General features: G+C 39.5%; 1 protein-coding gene across 1 annotated transcript in view; it reads left to right on the plus strand.

The window, feature by feature from the left end:
- Nucleotides 1-16,783: 16,783 nt before the first annotated feature.
- PTBP3 (polypyrimidine tract binding protein 3) overlaps nt 16,784-23,822 on the plus strand; it is a 61,194-nt gene continuing 54,155 nt past the window's right edge. The window contains exon 1 of the mRNA XM_067315136.1: nt 16,784-16,813. The gene's annotated coding sequence lies outside the window, so the exon portion shown is untranslated. The remainder of the gene's footprint in view (nt 16,814-23,822) is intronic.

Here is a 23,822-nt window from a genome sequence, read left to right on the forward strand (position 1 = left end):
AGCGAATAGGTCCTAGGCTGACTGAAATGGATATCTGTGCATTATTAAAAAACAAAACACAACAAAACACAACAAAAAAAAACAGGGTTTCCAAAACAAGAGTGTGAGCCAAGAAAGCTGAAAGAAGATCTGATTAGAAATTCAGGAAAACAGAATTCAAGGGAAAATGAGAGACTTGTTTGTTGGAATAAATGTAAGGGCAATCCTAACACAGTGAAAAAATACCAAACACCAGCAGGACAGTGTCAAATATACAAGGAAATCAAATGTTTTTGGAAAAGCAAGTCACTGGTAATAAAAAGTCCCAATGAAATACAGCAAAAGAAGAAAGTCCTGATGCTAGTGCGTGGAACAATGGCTTAAGTCTGTGAATAAACTTTACAGACAAATGTTTATTACTGGCTTGGGGCACTAGAAATAAAACTGAAAGACAAGCATTTGACAGATGCACAAAATTGGAATACAGAAGGAGAACTTTATACAAATGATAGTAACTACTCTCATTAAAAGAAAAACAAAACCAGATACGTAAGGATATTATAAAATTGATACTTTGAAATACTAGCATAGCCTTTCTGTGCATGCTTTGGTTGAGAAGAATTGGTCTGCAAACACAGATAATAAAATGGTGTTAAGAATAATCCAAAAGAAAAAAAAATGCAACAAACCCCCAAACCCAGGAGAAGCTGGTAAAAGTGTTTTCTTTGTTACCTAGCCTGCACTACAGGATTATAAAATATTATTCCTCATTAAGCCAAAGGGAGCCTGTATCCACTGGCTCCAGTGGCTATTACTATAACAAAAACCTGCCTCAGGCTATACAGTGATTTCAATCAGACACTGTGCAGGCACAAAGGTCTGCCCACAGGGATCCAGCCGAGAGTGGGGATTTGGAGAGTATGGCCTGTGATAGCACCTGGCAGTGCCCCTCCAATTAGTCATTTGCCACACTGCTGAACTCTCAGACAGTATTACCGTCCAGACTGTAATCAGGGACCACTCAGTCTTCAGGTTTCTGAACACCCTCTGCCCCCTGCCCCAGCTACGGGTATGTTTTTTACAAAATCTTTTCTCAAGAGTTGGAGTCTAAATTTCAGCTGTCTATCTCCTGAGTCCAGCTCTGCCTGGGCTCCTCCAGTGCCCATCACTTCTGGAAACAAGCTCTTTCCTAGAATCCCAGAAAACGGAAACCTTCAGATTCACACTTAAACCTTTCAGAACGCTACAGCCCATACAGGCAAACAACCTGACAGAGTTTGCACAGTGTTTCTAGACCCATCATTACTTTCACTTAAAGAATGAAAACTAACTGTGTCCAGACCGTTAGAATAAACCCAAACTCTTTTTCAGTGCAGCATCCTCCATTCCCCCTCACTGGCACATGGGAATGTGCATGTCTAGTTCTAGAAAGCAGAATTCTTTTCTCCCCACCCTGAGCTGCTAAAAATAGTCAAAGAAAGCAAATTGTTTTGCTCCTTTTTTTTTTTGTAACTCTCCACTTCCCCTGTCAGGTGATATGGGATGTTTACAGACCTCTTCAGTGATTCTCTGCAAGCAAGTAAGTTTTATTCAGGAAAAGTTAACTCCTGTTTTTCCAGCTCATGGATTTCCTGATAGAGAACAGGAGTCAGCAGGTCTTTATTGCCAGTCACATGCCATCAACTCTGAGGAATTTTACTCTAAAATCACAATGAGAAGACAAAGCAGTTGAAATGGGGCCAGCAATCTAACAACTACCTCCGGAGTCCCCCATCGGAGCCAGAATCCATGCAGTCTACAAACAGACTCCCAGGATCCTCCCTAGGCCTCCCACCTGCATTTCTAACCTCTGGCTGGAGAGGAAGCTGCCCTAAAACAAGTACACAAAGTGTGAACACATACTGCACCCTCTGCTTTATTATTTTAACAACTGCAGCTGAAATATAACTGGTACTTTACAGTATGCTGTGGTTGTCTTTGTAAAGACAATACAAGTCTCTACTGATTGAGCTAAAAAAGCAAGCATCCTCTCCTGCTTGCCAGTAAGAGATGTCAATGATAATTCTTTTGTTAGTCTGAGTTAGCTAGCTTCCTCTACTGGCAAAAGGGGGGGGGATTTTTTTTTTTTTTTTTTTTTTGCCGGTATAGCTAAGGTTAACTGAACTGTGTTCAGTGGTAGGGGTGAGCAAACTTTTCAGACTCCTTAATCTGCACCATTCATGTCAGAAAAACTTTTTCAGTGTTGATCACACTTAAATAACAGGCAGCCTCATTATGGGGCTACTTCTGTTTCAACTGAATTTCCATGTTGAAGCAGTGGTGAGGACTGTAAGTTGTATGCAGGTTGTTGATTTTGCAGATTTTAGCATATGTATGTATCATATGTAAAAATAAGGAAAAAAAGGTCAAAGCAACAGCTAGCCTATAATTTTCATAGTACTGTGTCTCAAAAATTGTTGGTGAATGGAGAAAACTGATTGTAACAGCAGACCTAAATGCAGATGGTTAGAAAAATGTGCGACTAAGCCAAGTGTAAAGTATAATTTCTTATTCCTCTTTGATGTCTTGCTGATGGAGCTTTTAGAAGTTTTTGCTTTAAAAAAAAACAACAAACACAAATCAAACCAAAACAAAAAGCCTCAAGGAAGCCATTATCTTACTCTTCAAAGTGAAGTTTTTTAATAACACTGTAATAAATTACCAGTGAATACAACTACCTTAAAAGCTAAGCTGCCAAAAAAAAGGCTAAACCTTACTAAATAACGTATTAACTAAGGTGCAACCTCCCCCTTTTATATTCACATACACATGCATACAAAGAACTGAAGTGCCAGTATAAACAAGAAGATTAATTAGAAAGACTCCTTTTGCTACATCCTTCATTTGATATGCTGGGGCTAAATCCAGACAAGGCCAGATCACCTGTGCCAAGCAGAGAACTTGCTATTCTGATTTTCCAATGTCTTTAAAAATGAGGCACCCTTACTTTCTACCTAAATTTGTTCTAAAATTGCTCTTTACAATGTTCTATCTTGCAGGCTCTTATTATTGTAACTTACTTGAATGCAGTCTGAAACATGCGATTACAGGTGGCCATCTATGCAGAAAAAATTAAACATACATTCTTTTAAACATCTTGTGCTGAACCTTAGTGTGTGTCTTCATGTCACTTCTCTTCAAAAAACTCCATTTAGCTGCTACATTAATAAGTATGGATATTGACAATACAACAGGGAAGGAATCAAATAGAAAAGGCACTCAGAATGGGTGGAAAACAGGACAGAAAGAAGAGCCAGATTTCAGTATTTGTTTTGCTGTCAGTACAGGAAAAACAGGGTTGTGCTATAACCATGCATTTCTTGATTAAAAATATGTCAGAAGAGCCATGTCACAGCAGGTACATATGTGGTAACTCCACTTCAGTGAGACCTACGCAAAGTTTGCAAAGTTAGCTTAAAAGCATAAAAGATTGAGAGGACACTGTAGTGTTTCAGTTCCAGCTCTACTGTGTCTTTCTATATCTGTTCCTCTACCCTATTTTATCTGTCTATATTGTGAACTCTTCAGGGCAGACACCCTTCCCCACTGGTATTAGAGGAGATATCTGTGAAAATGGGTTTTATTTCTAGTGAAGGGTACAAAAGTTCTAAAGAAATAATGATCATCTAACACACCAGCTTTTTCATATACAGGACGAGGAGCTAAATCTTGGTAGCAGAGAGAATGTACAACGTTATAGGTAGAGAAACAGCATTTCTTTAGAAAAGAGAAGTTTAAGCAAAATGAAAATCAAGGTACCATGTGTTACAAAAACAAGTTTCCCCAAGCTTTAAAAGAAGGTTTATAGCTTCAAATAACATGTATAGTCAAGGAAACATACTCAATTATTAATAACAGCCAGCAGGGCTGCCACTACTCTCTTGTACCTGCTGCTCCATACAGCTGATTACAGAAATAAGTCACAGCAGGGTATGCATTAGGCAGCTATTGGTGCCCACATTCAGTGCACTGTTAGGAAGCATGTTGAAGGCTGAATACTTCTCTAGCTATCTGTGAAATACTTCAGGAGCATAAAAATGTGCACCCTCCTGTGTTTCACTGTAACCAGAATAAGACTCTTTCATTTCACAATTTATTTTCTATAACTTTTTGCTGGCATCTGGCAGGAGGGAGAGTGTCATGCAGCATATCCATCCATGATATACTGTTTACAGTGCTTTAAAGACGGGATACCTTTTACCTGAGTAGATAAAACGCACTATAGACCTTTACACAATGAACATTTTGTATGCTTAAGCTATACTTTAACATGTCAAGGTTTAGTAAGGCTCCTCCCCTAATTCCACTAATGCCTTCAACAACATTTGCCCCCAAATTTTACTAAATCTATGTTTAAAAATTATGTTTCAAAGCCTAATTTAGATTTTGAAGTTACAAAGAGATCTGTCATCCAAAGAAATCCTTTTTCTCTATACTCTCACTGGCTCTTTCACTGTGAGATACAGATATTCAGTTTAATATTGAAAGGAAAGGAAGACAGAGAAGGCTGAAGGCCAGTGGAGAAGCAGAAGCTCCCTCCTTCCATCCTTCAACCACTGTGATTTTTATAGAGGTATGAATGTCTGACTATGCCTTCAGTGTCATGCTGGAGGATTAGTGCAGAGCACCACTGCCAAGAACAACACATCTGTATGTCTCTAGAACTTTTCATGCAGACAACTGAGCTCCAACAGTTTTATTGATAGCATTTTTCATCTCCTGTAAAAAAGCTCCAGAACTCTGCAATAGAGTTGAAACTGTCCTGAACAGTTCCTCTGTACACACCTGTCAAGGCTGCTCTGCCTCACATCATTGTTGGACTGGTCCAGTTCCCTTCTGGAACCCTGGCAAGAATTAGAGAAAACAGCAGAAGTAAGAATTTGTGTGGGGGCGTTTCTGTACTCACTCAAGCTTATGTTAGCAGGAATTAGCAAGGATGCTAACCACACATAAGTTCTGACTTTGCTCAGAAGTTTTCCGGGGGGAGTTGAAGCACGGACTATTCTATGACACCCCTATCTTTTGGAAATGTATTTACTTCATAGGTAAAGAAACAAAGGATGGCTACATGTTCAGTCCTGCTCATATAACACACACTGGAGGTCCCATTGACTTCAGTGAGACTGTTTGGCTGAGTATACAGCCAGGATTTGACCCTAAGAGTCCATGGAATGAAAGCAGTAACTTTTTAAAACATATTTTGTGAGAGTGCACATCAGTCTTTTGGGGGTTTAAATGAAAGGCTTGAGCGGGTAGTGAGAAATAACTGGCTTTGTATGAACAATGAATCTGCTTCAGGCTTGTATGATTTGCTCTGATTGTATCTATGTTTATTATTATTTCATCCTCCAAGCTCCCGTTTCTGACTATGTGGACTTACTGTATTTAACTTTTAGAAAACTCCTAAACATGAGCCAAGTGAATGGCAGTAGTAGGGATTCTCTTAAAACCTATACACTGGTATTTAACATTTTTCAAAACTGTATTTCTGTTAGGAAAGTTTTTAATAGTCTCATCTTATGACTTCTGGTTGGAGCTTTTCAAAAGGCATTTCCCCTTACATTGTTCCCTTGAAAAGTGGTATTTCTGAGTATATTTGAAATGATTAAAACAATCACAAATTATCTTTTTCCAGAGTGGTTGGATTTAGACAAATACTATAATCCTGTGTTGCAGCAGAAATGGTGATATTCAAAGGTCCATGCAATTCCTGGAGAAGGCACATTTACATAGTGTGCTTTGGGGAACTTGCACAGGCAGTAAAATGGACAAAATGCTTTAAAAGATTATTTGTAGTGGGATCCAGAGCTTTAATTCCTTTTTATTTACATTTTCAACGCATACTTTTCATTTCCATTTAACAGCATTAGACATGTCCGATGAATCACACAGACACTGTTCTTTTTGACAACAAAGAACCAAAGACATGAGTAACCATCTGAAACGGTATCGTATGGCTGCCAGGTGTTCCCTCTCCTGAACACAAAAAATTAAGGTAGACAATTTGTTCCCCTCCCTTCTTCTAGATAACAGCTGTAGGCTACCTTTGCTTTAGCCTCCCTTCCCCCCCCCCAAAAAAAAAAAAGCCAGATATTTCTTGGACACTTTTACGGTAATAAAACAAAGAAAACCTCTGGATAATTAACTTGCTTCCAACCCAACACCCCTCAGAGCCTTCTCAAAACAAGGGAAATTCATCACTGCTACAACTGACCATATCTTGTATAAGACATGCTCTGAAAACATTGCTCAAAACAGGAATTAGGTCTAGGCAGACCTTTGAGGACCTAGCCCACTTTTCCTAGCTTAGCAGTGAACTCTTTGTAACTTTGATCCAGCCTCTCAGAGAGCGTGAATTAATCCCATGGGTCTCTGGACAAAAGTTTTCTAGAACCGCGCTTTGGTGCTTAAAACACTACTCTTTCAAGAAGTCAGACTAAAAAAACCTGCCATCCAGTGCATTATAATAGTCAAGCTATATCTATAGCACAATACAGTAATCCACTACTTTATACAACATAAATTCCCCCTTTGGACAGCAAACAGCTCTTGGTGTTCCACAATGCATTATCATTCAAATGAGGTACAGATTACCTTCATAAAATGAAGCTTTCATACATATGGCTTTATACACATCTTAATATCATACATACATACATATCTTAAATGATATCTGTTTTTAAAAATAATGTGGAAAACATACTCACCAGATTTTCCTACTCTGAACTTTCAGGAAAAAAGAACACTGAAAAATGCTACAAGAAACATATAGAAAAGATTGCTCGCTGCAATTGCTTGACTTAGTTTCTCAAGGTCTTCATACAGTTCTCTGAAAGAAACAAGAATATAAGTCTCAAAGGAGAATGGCAGACCATTTCACTAGCCTACCTCATGAGTGGGTGCTGCTGTTTATCTATAATGTGCTAAAGGCTCCTGCTGGGCCAGCTGCTGAACAAACACGGACTGCCTGACTATCCCTGCCCTGAAGAATGTGTATTCTGAAAAGAGGACAAGCAAGGGGGTAGGAAAAGGGCATGTAAGAGCAGAGCAACAATGCGGTCATTAACAACGGGGCTGTTAAATGGTAATTGTTTTACACATTTTAACAAATGATGATCAGTTTAACCTTTTGATAGCATTCCCAGCACCTAACTTCCCTCATTCAGCATCTTATCCCCCATGAGAAGCTTCTCCCTTGCTGAAGTACAGCCAAACACAGTTATTTGTCATTCCTCACAATTCAGGGGGAGAAAAAGGAGTGACTGAAAAAGATTGAAAAAGAGAGGGGAAAGACATTCTCCTAAAAGCTGCACCAGATCTGTGTTGGATGGTTCCCACTACCCGTGCACACTCCATCATGTGATGAATGTCATCTTCTTTTTAGCTGTACCAATTCAAGTGTTTCTAAGACTGGACTTCAACTGAGTTGGTAAAGGCAATCATCTTAAAAAAAATTTAAAAAAATGAGGAGACCATTTTCATATCATTTTTTAGTTGAGCCTACAAGGCAAAACAACCCATTTCTGTTGTTCATCTTGTAATTTTCCTGTTTATGTGATAATTACTTAAAGAAAGAAAAAGAGAGCTATGAATGGAAATACTACATGTAGGCAGATGTAGCCTGGTAAACCTACCAGGAGTATATCCATGGAAGAAATTTTGCTGAGCAGAGGGAAGAAGGGCTAGGATAAGGTCTTTCAGGAAAGCCTAAGAACAATTTAGTGTATGGGGGAAAGCTTGGGTTCAACTCTAAGGTACAGACTGTTAACAGCAGCAATTAAAAGCTCTTCCAGTGGAAGAGGCATGAGATTGGGCACAAAATTACTGGCTGTAGTCCCAGTCTTTGAGCACTTTTCCAGAGTTTGGAGTGTGACCTGATAAAAGACACAAACACCCCAAAACTACACTACGTTGCAGTCTTAACTAGTTTTTGGGTAGCTGTCTAGGCTAGAATCTAAAGATCATTTAGTCCCATAGAAGTACAAGTGGAAAGCTGGGGCTTCTTGAAGGCAATCTTGGAAACTCCATAGGCCATCTGAGAGCTGTTAGACCCCAGGTATGATTAAGATACACAACACTCTGCAACAGTCACCAAAGCAGTTTTTGGTTCCAAATAATTCCAAATGCTTGTGGAACAGAATTGTTAACTGTTGGCAAATAATGCATATAGATTTTGCATGTAATAAACAACAGCATGCAGTTACAAATGATCCTTATTCCAGATGTTCAGAAATCAAACACATGGCAGATGTTTTCACAGCTAAGACCACCGACCCAGAACGGAGTGTGTTGCTACATTTGGTTACTTACAAGTAATAAAGTTCATGTGAGACCTTCCTGCATCTGTTATGAAACAAATCCTCTGGAACTGAGAATAGTGATTTGTAAAACACAGTGTGGGAGTAAACTCTCAAATTAAGCCGGAGCATCCTAAAAGACAATGGACAAAGTAAAATGAAAAACAAATGTAGAAGAAACAAGACATAAACATGATGTTATGCAAGATTAATCAAAGCCTGCAAGGGGATGATATGGATATAAAAAAACCTTAAACTAAGAAGGGAAATAGGAGGATGTTACCTAAAAAAATATAAATAATTAAAAAAATTGGAAAGCAAAAAAACAAAATGGATAAATATGATCTGCAGCTGAAAAATAAAGATGTGTCTAAATTTACTAGAGAGATGTACTGATGGGAAATTAGGTCCAATACTGAAAATCATGGACCATAAGTCCACCTATAACACTGGAATAATGTCTAGGAAATTTATTATAGAGAAAAAAACATGTCACACGATAATAACATTTCACTGTAACGAACAGTTGCAAGCTACTTGGCAATCTTGGAAGTTCTGCTTTTCCCTCGCACTTGCAAACACATTAAAAAAAATTACCACTAGAGGGTACTGTCATGTCAAGCTGTAATAGACACCTGGAGAAGGTAACAAATTTATTACAGAGGCTTGTCTGAGGAAAAGATGTGATCATTTCTCCATTATTATGGACACAAGTGGCTCAGCTGAAGAAAATTTGACACATAAGAAAGCTTAGAAAGAAACAGACGTCATGACTTTGAGAAAAAGAGCACTCAAAAGAAAGAGGGCAGGTCCCTGCACACTGAATGACAAATTTTATACAATTTGTTTATAGCACTATAGAACTGAATAGATGCTGTTCCAGAAATCTGGGGCACAGAATGTCAAGAGGTAAGTACAGTAAGACCTTGTCCTAAGAAGTGGATGATCAAAGATAAGATGGAAAAAAATACATTTCTCTTCAGTCAACAAGCAAAGCAACTAAGAAACTCTAGGACGAATAACCTCCAAAATTCAGAATCTTATTAGTATTATCAGTATTATTAGCACAACAAGATATTCTTGTTAGTTACTTCATAACAGTATGTACTGTTCAAATACAGAGCAAATCATGAACCAAAACTCTTTCAGTCTGGGGAAATTGACTATATGAGGGTGGCTTTGTGCGTGTGTGTCTTGATAAAAGAAGCCCCCCCACTCCTGCGCCCTGCTAGGGAAAGGGGGGCGGGGGGAAGGGAGAGAGGCAGATGTCTTCATCGAAAATCACCGTCTGCTCTTCCAACAGACATTGTGCTCAAAAGAAGTTCTGACTCTCAGCTTTGTTCCAAAGACACATTCATCACTTACTTGTCTTTCCGCTCTTCCTTGTCTTGATATCCCAGTTCCATTCTGCCTGTTACCTATACTGAGACTGTGTTAAAGCCCACACCAAATAAACACCTTTCAGTGCCCAAAGTGCACAAAAAGGCCTTAGATGGCCTGACAAGCCTCACCTGGGGCCTCCATGCACACCCTCGGACCAGGGGTCTGTGTAAGCTTGGGCCTGAGCCCGGGCCTTCAGTCTTTGCCTGAGGCCCATCTGAGGTGTGCTTGCCCCTAGCGTGTTCCCGAACTCTTTAGGTTTCCTGGACTGAACTTGGATCTGTCCTGTTACCTTGTCTTTGCCTGATGCTCACTGGGCTGTCATTAGGACTTGTTGCAGTCACCGCCTTCCTCTGCTCGCCTGCCTCTGGTGCTGTGGGACTGCACCTGGCTTTTGAGGCTGTTGCCTGGACTCTGTGGTGACCACACTTGGATGACCTTCCTTCAGGGAGCAGCCTGCTCTTGCTGCTCCCCAACAATCCTATAGAAAATTACCCACAAGACTTTGCTTCTTAAGGTACTTCCATATGTCCTCATACCTTAATTTATTACATACACACCCAACATTTGTACTATTGATTCTTGGGAGGAGGGCAATGGAAATGACTAAGAATTAGATCTTTACTGCCACACTCATTTGATGGATCCTAGCCAATTTTTTTTTTCTTTCAGGATGACTGGAGTTTCAGAAGACTCAGGTACAACAGGGATTGTTTGGTTCTGTCTTATCAACAACAAAAAAATGGTGATTCATGGAGGTTCACCTCCATAGGATACCCTGTTCTTACTCTGTGACTATCTTCTCTTTCCTGACCTTCAGCTCTATGATTCAAAAGGCTACCTCCAAGTTTAAAATTGGATTTGGAGTGACATTCCAAGAGTATCCTCTGAATTGTCCAATGCCCAATATCTATTGTAAAAACAGAAGTTACCTAACTCATGGGATGTTCAGAACCTTTGAACATCCAGCCAGTTCTATTTACACACACAAATACTGGTGTTGGAACATAATTTCACATGCTCAAGTTTGCTTGATTTTGCTTTAGGTATTAAAATAAACTTTGGTAACAGTGGGTACAAATCAAATTCCTTTCTGCTTCTGCCATTCCTAAATGCCATGCACCAAGCCCTAACGCTTTTGACATCTAGACTCCACCAAAGCGGCCTCTGACTTTGCCTGATCTTTTGCCTTTGTTGATTCAGATCTCTCCAAAGCATCCATAAATTTTATCAGCCCAAAACTAGATTACTGCACTGCCCTCTGCTTACAGCAATAGCTAATTGGTTAGCTATGTTGCTTCCATCACTGATGATTTAGTTAGTTTATGCTTTTAGCAATTCCATGAGATAGACAAATATTAAATTGTAAGCCTTTTCCAATGAATGCTGTGCAAATTTACCATGGTCTCAGAATGATTCTGCATTAAAATCAAGACATGAACCAAAACCCTGAATGACAGCTGAATCTTTACTACAAGATCACTTTCTCCATTAGAAGATATTTCAGACTGTACAGTGCAGCAGTTATAATTAAATTCTTTAGTGAGAAACTAATGTGTGGCTATTGTAATAGTTCACAAGTACAACAGTATTTTAGTATATTCTTCACACTTACCACCTGACCAGAAGCTTGTCAAATTTAGCTCTCAGGAAAAAAAAAAATCCCTGTTCTTGGACTGTGGCCAAGAACAGTCATTTCAGCCTGAATTAAACTTAGCATTTTAATAAACACAGCTTTTAATAGCCTGGCAAAACAATTTCTCCCTTTTCTTCTATGGAACTAAAATTCTCTTAAGATTTTGCACAAAGCCTCTGCACTGAATCAACCCCACTGGAACTTCATGAAAGAAATGGAAACTGGAATTATAAATTACAATATTTAATTGTCATTTTGAGTCATCATCCATCCTCATGGATGAAGAGTCTTACTCAGTATGTCTCCACAAGCCGGTCGCAGAGTTGAAGCTGGGACTCTTATTTGCTGAGCCACAGTGCAGTGAGCTGCCTGCTGGGAAGGCAGTACGTTACCACAGGCTGCCAGCAGCATCAGCATGTGGACCAGCTGGACACTGGTCCATTGACCAGTGGAAGTCAATGGTTAATCTCCCCAAATGTCTGCTTCACCCCACTCCTGGAATTTGCTATTTCCACTTAGGCCAGCAGGACTGACCCCAACAAAAAAATGGAGGAGCAGGAGGAAGTTACTTTTAACCTAGCTAATTTTTATAATCCTGCTTGTGTTATGGCCTGGCAAACAGCTGGGTCAGAAGAGCTGAGAAGATGGCTGGTTGCAGTAAATAGTCAGGTTTAATGTGTGAGCCACACTTTGTGAAGACCTGATGTTGACAAGTGAGAGCAAAGCTGAATGTCCTAGTCATCAGCAATCCTGGTAAGAAATCTCCCCCTTCCTTTTTTTGTTTTGGTGAACTAAACAGACAAAGAAGTCAACACCATGAGTTGTACCGTATTCCTAGAAACATAGTACATCTGACTACATGGCATTTTTCAAAGAATGGTAAAATTTTAATAGGAGAATTACATGAAAGACAACAATATATTAAATTATTCTGGAGCTAAGTAAAATGGAGAAAAGGATATTTTCCCATTAAATAAAAGCAGTTTAGAACACATTTTAGCTTCTGACTACTACCAAATGACAAAAAATGTTTCTTAAAATTATATGGCAATGAGTTTGAACCAATGAGTTAGCATAGATACAGCAATCACTTTAGCTATCTGGACAGAAAAAATAAGAAGTAATTATAACATGTAAATTATGATGACAGTACAATTTGGAAGACGACTATGAATTGGCAGTAATTATATGCATTGTTTAAAATGACTTAACAGTAAAGGAAACGTTGGGAAAGAGATGAAAAGTCATTGTCATTATCTTTTATTAGTAAAGCTGGCAAGAAAAGAACAAAGGTTGTGTTAAATTGCTCATTGAAAAGATAAAACATTCTTAGAGAAATTAACTCCTCTGAGTTTCATAGTAAGTACAATTTACATTTTATGGATGGATAAATTAAAACATAGAAAGATAAGTAATCATGAAAGATCAGACAGGGTCAATAAAGATAAAGTTTCAGAACCTAAAGGTTCTCTGTCTCATTTTGGTACTGAATCAGCATATACAGAATGTCACATTCTTAGTTATAGCATATGAGAATAATCTGGCTTGAATTTTACATATTAATTTTGTGGCAAACAAAAACTGATCTAATAAAAAAAATGTTTTTAGTATTCAGACATTGTAAAAGTTTGGTTTTGTGATAAACAAACCAGTTAAATTCATATATGTTTTTGTGCCATTAGTCTGATGGGATAAAATCACAAAACAGAAAAACAGGCCAGATTTTTTTCATGGTATAAGGAAGTATTATTAATATAGACAATAGGAATATTAACAAGATACAAACCAGAAAAATATACTAGGTGTTAATTTCCTTAAGCCTAATACAAATAACCTGAAAGACAGTCATTCTCCATAAAACACTGTGTGGCTGAAAACAGGTAAACACAGTTTGTTCAGAATAGATTATGTTGACTGATTGCATCTGTTTAATTCTATTTGTATGCTGAGCAGGCTAATTATTGTACACCCATGCCCTGATGTTATAATTGGATCTGGGCATACAGACCTCTGTTCTTGACTGAAGTTCTGTTTAATTAAATTACACCATATACCCCTTTAAAACAAACAAACCATCTTCCAGTTCATATGTCCTTATAAAAGAGTCAGGTGAAACAAAATACATCTATTCAACACATTTATTGGCAGCTAGTTTACAGAGAGCACCATTCCATAACTTCACTAATGTTGCAGTAGACATAAATTTGATATCAAATAGAAAGAGTGCATTTAAAGGAAGTGGAAAGGGAGAACAAGGAACAGACACAACCACCAGGAAACAAGCAGAAAAGAAAAACCTGAAATTAGTAAAATCAGGTGAACAGTAAAAAAATAAAAACCACAGAGAAAGTAAAAATTCAACTCTCAAACCCAAGTTTGCCCTGTAGAAGTGTTTTCTGTCATATCCTCTTTAAAACTCTCTCTCCCTCCCTCCCTCCCTCCCTCTCGGGAAGGGAACGTTTAATTTTTTCTTCCTTTCTGTTGTTCCCTGCTTGTGTTATAACCAGTTCACAGGCCCTATCATATTGGATTTATTTTCTTTTTCTGCCAAAACAATCTATTGACATTTCTGCTGGCCTTGTGAATTCCAATAGGAAAATAATTAAGCATTCTTGAATGACAGCACAACTTAGATTATTGCTGGTGAAACACACTTATTTCTATTTTTATAGTATATACACAGACCAGTTATTATGCATTGTATAAGAAACACACATAACCAGCTATGAAACTCTAAGGCACTTTTCCCAATCTAACCTCAAAAGATTTTTCAAAGGATTCAGAAATTAGTAACTATATACATATATACATATACACACACACACTCACACACACACACATATAAATATATATATGAGTCTGGGGCTATGTTTAAAATCCATTTTTTCAATGAATGCTAACCAAAGTACTTCTAATCTTACCTCAGTAGTCATAACATTGGGATTTCTAATCATCATGGTTTATCTTGTTGCTGTATTTCATGGAGGATCAGAAAAGGAAACTTTTAAATGCTCCTATATTCTTAACAAAATGTACTCTTTTCAGTAAATTATTCTTGGAACTGATCAATTAAATCAAACAACATCCTCATATCCCCGTTTCTTTTACAAATGACCATACATCTTTACCCCTTATATCTTTGTCTGCACTGAGCTGTGGAAAACTACTGTAACTTCACTCCTCCATATTTAGATCAATAAAAAATTAAAAGTTTAAATTATATTTGCTGCCTGACACAACTCACATTAAGCTTCCTGAAGCAGTAATACCATGTATTGTATCTTTAGGGCAGAAAAGAGCAAAAGAGTGAGAAGCATGGTGGTTTTGGTTTGGTTTATACTAATGTTTTGTCATTTTGTTGCATTTTGCATGTCTTATCCACCCACAGTTTTGCTTTTTTATGAGGCAGTTAACCAAAACCTGGCCTAAGGTGGAAACCATATGAAATCACAAGGCTTTCTCATAATTTCCACTTGAGACTGTAATTTTTCCTAGACTAGTGAATTCAGGCCAAGTTTAAAGGGCATAGTGAGGCTGTGCTTTCAAACCACAAAATCTTGGAGGGGCATGAGGGAAATAAAATTTTCCTCCATCTCTGATGCTTTTTTACACCTCATGCTGTAACAGTCCATCCCCTGTCCCAAATTGGAAAAACAGCACACATACATGCTTTTTGACTTGAAGTAGGGGACCAACCTAGTTGAAAAATAACCTAGTAACAAAACAAAGATTTTTTTTATGTCAGATCAATTCTCCAATCCACTTTATAGGACCATGCAAGCAGCTGTGCTAGCAAAGATGGACTGATAGGTCACCATGCTGGAGGAAAAAGCAGTAAGGGGATGAACAACAACAGTGTCTTGCAACAATATACTTCATAACCTTCAACCGAAAAGGCTTCATTCTATTTTTAGGTAATATGACTCTCAACTTTCAGCCCCTGGTAAAACCCAGGCTACCATTTCAGGGTATATGTTCCATGAACTCCAAAACCACACGTTTTCCTGGGAATTCTTGATGGAGGCAGGGTTTGTGTCACTCGGTTTGGTGAACTTGCTGCCTACCAGTCTCTTGCCCAGTGGTTCCACCGGCCTTCTCGCTTTAGCCAGACTGAAGAGATTTCCCATTGTGTTCAACAGAAACACCTGCTAGCAGGTGACAGGACACATGTATCATTTGACTGAAAGAGTTTGCATTTTAGTCACCAAGTATATTGTGATCACCCGATGGAGATAGGAACGGGGATTATAATTATCAAAAGCATCTGTAGCAGGCTGAATTTTGCACTGAGTGAACTCCAGGTGATGCAAACATATAACACATCCCATTGTTTCCTGAAGAGGCTGCTGCCATGTACTGTCATAGCGTACTACTGCGTTAGACCCTGAACAAATACAAACGAAGACATGCTCCCATTTTGTATCAAAGCATTCACAATTTAGGGAAACCAATCTGCAAATGGCTTACGAAAGCATGCATATTTGCCCCTCCCCAAAATTCTGTTGTCTTCACTTCTTATCTTGCCCTTTGAGATGACCCTGGGCATCGATCGGATGAGCAGATGTCACAATCTGCCACACTTAAAATGAAGCCATCCCTGCTGCACGCTCATTCAACCTTCATGTTCCCGGCAGGGATTTCGTGGAAAAGCGTGTGTATCGGGGGGTGTCTGTGCACTGTCCCCCTCCGGTCCTCATGCGTACACGCTCCCCGTCACCGTCACGCACGCTTCCCCATCATGTACGCACTAACAGCTCACACCGCATCTTCAGCCCTCTGGCGCTGCCCCTGCTCCCATGTTCCTAACAGGCTGACACTGCTCAGGAGCGATAGCAGTAACCTTCACACTTCATGTATTTCTACAGAAGCGCAATACGGGAAGAGCTTTGTCCGAGACACTGTGGCAGGTCTCTATTTCCCGCTGCAGCCTAAGGGCTTTGCATAACCCCAAGTATCTTCCTGTGACTGTGACCCTTTCGGTTAAGGCTACATCCTTCTTTAATGCCACGGCCCCCAAAAAGAGGAATTGATTCAGGGAAGTCCTTACAGCCTGCGTTACACAAGGCTCCGGACGGGACGAGCACAGCATTTCCTTTGTGCCTGCTGGGGGGGGCGAGCGCCCGGGCTGCGCCGCTCGCCGGGCCCTGGCGCCCGCTGCGGCGGGGCAGGACGCAGAGCCAACGCGCCCGCCGCCGCACGAAGCGAGCTCACACGCACGTCGCTGCGCCGCCGCCGCTTCGCACCCTCCTCCTCCTCCTCCAACACCCGCAGCTCGGCCCGCTGCCACCCTCCCCTTAGCAACCGGCGCGCGGCGCCTCAGCGCCAACGCCCGCGCACGCGCTGCCGCGGCGGGAAGGGCTGCGCCCTCCGCGCGCCTGCGCCGCGGCGGGCGCGCGGGGCGGGGCGGGGGCGCCCGGCGGCCGTCACCGTCGCGCCCCGCCGCCGCCGCCGCCGCCGCCGCCGCCGGCTGTGCCATGGGCGGGTGAGTGCCGGCGGCGGGGCCGGGCGGGGGAGGTGCCGGCGACGGGGTCCGCCGCCGCCGGAGGGGCCGGGCCTCGGCGGGGCCGGGCCGGGCCGGGCCGGGGTGGGGACAGCGGCGCGGGGCTGCCCCGCCAGGTACTTGTGGCAGGCGGCGGCGGCGGGCGGCCGCGTCCGAGGCTCGGCGCTCCGGTAACGCTCCCGCGGGCGCTCGCGATGGGGGGGGGGGGGCGCCGCCCGCGGCCGCGGGTCCCCGCCGGGCTCGTGCGCCCAAGGGGCCGTTGGGGACCGTTGGGGGCGGTTGGGGCGGCGGTGCCCGGGCAGCATCGCTGCCGCCTGCCTACTGACTCTGCTCTCCCCGCCAGCTTTCTCTTCACTTCTTAAGTAAAAACTGTGATTGCCAGTACTCTTTTTTCCTTTCCTATTCCTTTCCTTTTTTTCTCCTTTCCTATTAATAACTTTTTTTTTTTTTAAGGGGGGGGGAAATTGAGCTTGCTGGGGAAGTAGCCGCGCATAATGCTGTCAGTGGAGTAAAGTAACAGTGGAGAAGCGTTTCTGTTATTTTTATTGTCATAACTGTAGGCGGCTGCGCGAGTGGAAGCGGTTCCTAAAGGCAGTGCTTCTAACTTCATGTGAGAGGTATCTGTCAGCAGTTAAAGGCCACCCGTGTCTCAGTTATCTTTAAAGTCTGAGCTGTTCTTGAAAACTACGAATTCTGAAACGAAACTAGGAACGTTTTTTTTTTTTTTCCTTCTGATGACTCAAAGCAATGCAGCCCAAACTTCTCAGAGACTTTTCATCACTGTTGCAGTGTTGGTAGTGAGGCTGATTGGCCAAAACGCTCTCTTGGAAATGCTGATTAAACAAAAATAACACTGTGTTAGGAAGTTTAAAAATGGAATGAATAACTTTGATACAATGAATATGTCTTCATATTTGCTTTGAAAGTACTCTTAAGAAAATTTCAGAAGAAACTTAAAGAAGTTGACATTGAACTAAAGCTCATTTTAATTATAAAATGTGCTTAAGAGGAACTGAAAAAATTTTTTGATTTAATCCATTTGAGAATATAATTTTTTTTCTCTTAGACTGTAGAACTTCCAGCTAAGTTTAATGTGAGTCATATAGTCTTCCTAGTCTCTTTCAGTATGTATAATGACTTTCTTGTGTGATCTGTTCATTTACTTATATAGTTTTTAATATTTCAGTTGAGAGAGGAGGGGGGGGGAAGGGGAATGCATTGGTTGGTGTAGCGCCCTGAATATTAATGCTAGAGATGACTTAAGGTTGATAACATTCCTTCTGTTTTGAGTACAAACAGTAAATGCAAAATGTATGTAGTTTTTAAATTGTACAAATATGAGTAACATTAAAACTAGAACCCCCATAATAAACTTGGTTGCCAGGGAGTAAGCAGAAACTAAAGGCAAATCAAAAGTGAATAAATTGGAAAATTTTTAAAGTTTTCTTTACTAAAGCTTGTTGTGTGTCTCTGTAATGAAGATGCAGGTTTTGGGGGGTAACTGCAACTCTGGGTATGCTTTGAGTTGCTAAGTGCCTCCTCTGATACTTTAGGAAGGCCTGGTTTGGAGGGTGTTTTGGGATTCTGTTCTTTTTTTGTTAGTAGCAGCTACGTACTTCCTGAGAATTGGACTAGATTGCAGGATCTCCGGATTTTTAGACAGTTGAAACTGCAAGCCATTAGGAGCATGATTAGGTTAAAATTGCTATAATATGAAATATTTACTGTAAAAAGAAGTTAACTTTTCATAATTCATCTTGTGAAAATGTTTTCAGTTAAACAACCTTCAAAATAGGAAGAGTAAAAGAAGTAAAATGACACTTCATTGGAACCAATACAGAAGTTATATACAGGGATTAATTTATTTCTGTGGGACACAGGCTGATTTAGATCCAAAAATTAAATTGAGTGCAGCCAAGGATACAAAAAAATAAAGCAAATAGAAAACATTTTTCTTTGAATCAAGAAGATTCTCTAGAAAGCTTGTAACACATTTCACTGTTCTTATGGCAAAGAAGTTGACTTTCTCCTTTTTTTAAGATGATTACATTTGGAGGAGAATGTGGTTCAAATTAAACTGATTAGGTTGAAATAAATTGCTAATGGTATGAACTAGAATTTTCTGTTGACTACCAAACACAGGCCAAATATGTATTTTTTTTCTTTAACTGAAATTAGTGATTTATTATGGGTCAGTAAGAGGACAGAATTCAAGAGCAACAATAAAAAACAGTAGCTGAACTTCTATTTCAAAGTTAAATTCAGCCATTCCATTACCAGATTAAGTTTTCAGCTGTGACAAGACTTCTGAATTCTGCAAGATGATGTTTAAGCTCTTAAAAATATACTAATCACTTGCACTTAGGTCTCTGGCTTATAATTCTCTTTTGGATTTGTATTATACATCACATTTTCCTACATATTGTTCCTTCATCAATATCTGTTTTTAACCCACTGTGGTTTATGCGGGTATGAAAAATATCCATTGCAGGTCCGGTATGAATAAAAGCATCCCTCCCTGTGAGCTTGCTGTTCCCTGAACAAACTTGGTGCTTACTAATAACATCCAATGTCATCAGAAATGGGAATCATCTGACCTCGTCTGAAACATGAAAATAGCAAAATGCAAGTCACTTCTGTAACTTCCTTACTAGTTGTCAAATGGTTGTTTATAATACTTGGTCTATAGGCAAGAAAGACAATCTGCTAAGATACCCTGTGGGAGAGATGCCATTTAAATGTGTAGAGTCCTATGAAGAAGTGTTTATCAAGCTTCCTGCTGCACAAATGCTGTGCTAGCTGAAGCACTTCTAGAGGTGGTAAGTGATAAACACGGGTGTGTTTAAATCTACTTTTTTTTTTTTCCAAAAGATATTCTGATTAAATGCAGTCTTCTGTCAAAATGCGAGGGTGAAGGAGTTAGGCAGGCTTTCATTACATAACTACAGCTGTTTCAGGGTACATGTCTTAATTCTTTCTATTATATTTATTCAACTGTTGCACAGAACTGCACACTTGCTTTCAGTTTTTTTGCTTTCAGTTTTCACCACTGTGAATCATTTGAACCATTCTGAAATTCTGTGATTTGTACTTTGCCCTAAAAATTTTGTGGAAATGTTTGACAGAGGTTCTCCTCTCCCCCCTTCCCCTCCATTTCAGCAAGTGGACTGTGAAGATAAGTTTTGCACTGGAGTAAGGGACATATTTGACACTTGTGTTTAGAGCTGTGTAGGTGAACAGGAAAAAGTGTTTTGACTGTTCCTGTTGATACCACTCTTTCCTGATCTGGCTATTTCTCTATTAACTAGAGCTGTTCAAACTCAGAGCTGTTGCCAAAGGTGCAATGCCATCCTCAATGGCACATTTCTGCACCTCCTTTATGGCTGTAGCAAATGTGGTGTGTTATAGTAAATTACTCTGGCACCATGCTGCCATGCAGTTGTTAATCAATGCAAGAGGAGCAGTGAGAGCGCATGGGTGGGGAATGACAGGACTGGCACTTCTCGCAGCAGCCTTAGATCAGCTTAACCTGATGAGGAAACCGCACCCTTAATTTCCTGTGAAAGCCAATGGAATGAATGCTCATATGAGTCAATAGTCTTAACCATTGATCTGTAACCTTTCATACAATTCATTTTCTTAATCACACTGTACTACATATAATTTAACTTGCTGCCATTCTTATTCATGAAGAGACATGATGCATTATAGTAGAATTTAAAATCAAGGAGAAGACAGGTTGTCCTCTCTCAGTAGTGAATACTAGAAGCAAAGAAATCAAAATAATGATTGCTTGCTTACACTCTGTTCACACAAGTCCACAAGCATATGGTGAGATCAGTAATCCCTACCAGGATTTTACCATTTAACCAAAATGTTACTAAATCTTGAGACCTGGATTGCATTAAAATGAGGATGATCCAAAAATACCTCAATCAGGTGTGGACAAAAATCAGATGTTATGAAGTCTTCTGGTTTGGGACCAGACAATGTGGAGAAATTGATAGTTGGTTATCCTTTTCTTATCTTTAGATGGCATGGTAGCTACATGTGCAGTGGTGCTTGAGAAGAACATGAAGTAACTTCACTGTAGTTGAAGAACAGGCCAGTGCAGGTCTGTTCTAATGCACTTTGCAGTTGTTTGGCTAGGAGTATCACTCCAGCTTTGATTCTTGCTTGCTAGATAAATTCTAGACCTTGATACCTTGGAAAAGACCATACAGAGAGAACATACTTTTGGGTTTACTCTTGAGCACGTGAACTAAATTTCAACCCATTCCTGGATACAGACACCATATGTCTTCAACCTTTTAACCAGTAACATTTTCTAGGCTGAAAATGTGTAATACTATTTGCCAGTCAGCCTGAAATACTTGTCACCACTGTGACCCAAAGTCCTTTGCAAATTAAAAGAATAGAGCATCTGCATACTTTACTAACTTGTAACATTGCCAGGTGACTTAGTTTAATTCATTAAATTATACATAATCCCTTTTGCTTTTGTTAGACTTTCTTTTTCTACCTAGCTCCACTCAGCTTATTAGGTTTTTCTTTCCAGTGCCATTTCTGAGTATTTTTGGTTGCTCATTTTCTCATTTTACCATCCACAATAGTGCCTTCTTTTCTCACCCTCTTTTTTTTTTTTCTGTCAATCCACTTGTTTCTATTTTTCAATCTCTCTAACTTCTCCTTTCTTTCTCCCAGTAGACAGACAAGTTTTCATTCAGGTCTTCTCTTACCAGAAAAATTACTCTAACTTCACATCTTCTCTCTTCCCCTTGGTTTGGTTACCTATCCTTTCCCAGAACACTGTCAGTTTGGAATCTGTAATGATGTTTTTCTAAAGTTTTTTGCTTGATATTGAATGCACTGTACAAAACTCAGCTCCTGCACAGAACTACTTGAACTCAAAAGCAGATGATCTTTTATTTTTTCATGTGATTTCTCTCTGTGCTAGCAGCCTTGTTTCTGTGTAATAAAACTTTGTAGAGGCATATAATTGCTTGTTCGCCATGTAATACTGGTCAGTTTCAGAAAACGAGTACAGAGTACAGACACGCATCATCTCTTGCAGTGTTTGGGTTTTCTCTTTTTACAGTGTTTTTGTTTAGTCTTTCTCCTCTGGATAACCAAGTATTTAAAAGGAATGGGTAAGTGTAAGGCTGGGTCTATGTAGATAAAATAAAAACATTGTCCAGTCTTATAGGGTCAATTTAAACAATGCTGTAGTTCATGCTGTAACAGAAAGGTCAGCGAGGATAGACATCAATTCCTAATAAGCAAAATGCATTCATTTCTATAAATCTATGTAATTCTTGATTTTAAGATGAAAAGCAGATATTTGTTGCTTCAAAAACTGAATTATTTTAAATCTCAGTAGTCTGAAAGTGTCATGTAGATCTGTCGTTGAAGAAGAATGTGTTTATATATAACTTTCCTTTTTTTCATGTATAACCCTGCTTTATTTGGTAATGCCTACTTTTCAATTTATTGGAATAGAGCTTGTGCAAATATACCGGCTTTGTTGACTTAAAAAAAAAAGAAAGAAAGAAAAAATACATATGGATGTAAAATTAAGTGCTTTAAAAATGTGAAAGTAACCTGAAAACAACTTTGTTGCCAAGTCTTACCTGCAGGATCTCATAAGCTATTTTCTGTAAGGGAATTGTGGAAATGTGCCATTTACTAATTTTTGTCTTACCACCATATAAAGTAGGTCTCAAATCTATGTAAATGAATGGACTTTCTAATTTGATATGTGTAAATGCGGAGAGCATTCAGACTATGCTGTGTTGCTTTATTGCCCCTGCTGCTATCTTTACTGCCAAATGGTTGCTGTTTGTAGGGAATGCATCAGGGACTGGACAGTAATAACATAAATAGTGTCTTTGTAGAATCATCGAGAAACAAGATTAAGGTTTCTTGGGAATTTTTTGACTTTGTGAACTATATTTTGCAGCCATAGGGTTTTTTTTTTTTTAAACAGATAGACATGTTTAGTGCACACCTGTGACAAGTGTAGCTTAGTGCTGGGTACAATGTTCTCTTGAAGGAGCTCTTTGCCATAGTACTAGTTGCTGTTTCAGTATGTACTGCAAAAGGTGTAGAGCGGGGCTCATATAACACATGACAAGAAACAAGCAAGACTTCAGGAGGATCCAGAGTTCTCAAGACTTGCAATTCAAAGACTAGATTAAAACTGTCTTCTAGAGTAACGAATGTTAATATAATTGACATAATATAACAAATTTGATATTTAGCCAAAGCAATCTATTTTAAAAGTGTAGACAACCCAAAGGTGGTAACCAGTATAGTTACCAGTATTTTGCAAAATGTAGAGAACATTAACAAGATGCGTGAATTTATGTGTTGATAAAATCCAGGAGTTATATTTGCTTCATAGCTTTTCTTCCAGTGATCGCATTTCTCCCATTTTTGTTAGCAAAAGAGCAAGGTTAAACTTAAAGTTACACTTAACAGTAAGATGACCTCAATGTTAGAGTTGAATCACTTCACTGAAAGGTATTATTTAGCCAACAAACTCTCACATTCTATTCAGATTTTGAAAACATGAGGGCTGGTAGAGGATGTATTATTGTGAAGTAAAACTAAAAGTTATATTTTGTATGGACAGTGATATTCGGGGGAGGGAATGAGGGAGGAGAAGAGCTTGTCCCAATAGTCTTGAAAGATGCAGCATTCATTTAAACAAAAAATGTAGGCTTTCTGGGTACAAGGAAAAATATAAACAAAAATGGAAGTTTATTAATGCTGTACTGTCTCCTGAGTCTATGGACAGTCTGAGATGATGACTTTGCCCTCATATATATGATTAGTGTGTTAATAATGCTGAAGCTTTATTCTAAAGGATGATTCTAACAGTGACTATTTTATTACTAATCATTCCAACAAGTGAAGCAAGGTTGGGCTGAGGAATAAAGACCATTGCATGAGAGAGTCTCATACAGTAAGAAGCTGGTAAGAAACACAG

This window comes from Apteryx mantelli, chromosome Z (assembly GCF_036417845.1).
Source record: "Apteryx mantelli isolate bAptMan1 chromosome Z, bAptMan1.hap1, whole genome shotgun sequence".
In the NCBI taxonomy this organism is placed as follows: Eukaryota; Metazoa; Chordata; class Aves; order Apterygiformes; family Apterygidae; genus Apteryx; species Apteryx mantelli.